Below are 913 nucleotides of genomic sequence, written 5' to 3'. Positions count from 1 at the left end.
GACTTCATTTTGATATCATCTTGACTTCTTGACTTTATCTTGACGTTATTTTGAATTTATTATGACTATATTGACAATCTTTTTTTTATCGAGACTTTATTTTGACTTTTTGATTTTATCTTGACTTTATATTTATCTTGACTTCATCTTGACTTCATCTTGATTTGAAATCGACTTCTGGCTACAAACGTCAGTGAAGGTAGCCTAGATGTCAACATGGGTCAGATTATTGAATTATATTTCTTTTAAAATATAATGGCGTAAAATCTCTCTCTCTCTCTCTCTCTCTCTCTCTCTCTCTCTCTCTCTCTCTCTCTCTCTCTCTCTCTCTCTCTCTCTCCTAAATACTCAGTTGTAAAATAGAATAAATAATAGAATACGATCCTAGTCCTATGAAAAGGGTGTAGAACCACAGTATCGTCATGCCTCAAAGCTACATGAAAAAAGCTTGAAAAGGACAAAAATGCGGTCCAAGTTAAGGTGAAAGGACTATGGCTGACTTTTCTTTTCTTGTGGCTATTACCAGACGATTTTATTCAACACCCTTGTGCGGTGTGGTGCGGTGAGGATCTGTCCGTTCTCCCCTTTGGGGCTAAGATGCGAATGAATGTGTTTGAATGGATGAGTAAATGGGGAGTGTGTCGTCCTGTCTCGGCTACCTCCCTTTCTTTGGGGGAAGCAGCCTAGGTATATAGATAGGAGTCTATTATTGACGGGGTTTAATTTTTCGATCTAATAGCGTTATTTTTTATTTTTTTTCATTTTTCCTGCCAGTCACAGATGATAATGTTTACCTGTGGAAAATGTTCTCACCTGAGGCGTTTGATATACCCTTCCTATTCTTATTCGTTTTCTTTTTCTTTCTCTTCTTTTTCTTCCTCTTCTTCATCTTCATCAGCATCTTCTTCATCTT

This window comes from Coenobita brevimanus, unplaced genomic scaffold (assembly GCF_032717465.1).
Source record: "Coenobita brevimanus isolate Jiangsu-jjx unplaced genomic scaffold, ASM3271746v2 jjx.HiC_scaffold_2530, whole genome shotgun sequence".
Classification (NCBI taxonomy): domain Eukaryota; kingdom Metazoa; phylum Arthropoda; class Malacostraca; order Decapoda; family Coenobitidae; genus Coenobita; species Coenobita brevimanus.
The sequence above is the reverse complement of the archived record's forward strand: the minus strand, read 5'-3'. Positions refer to the sequence as shown.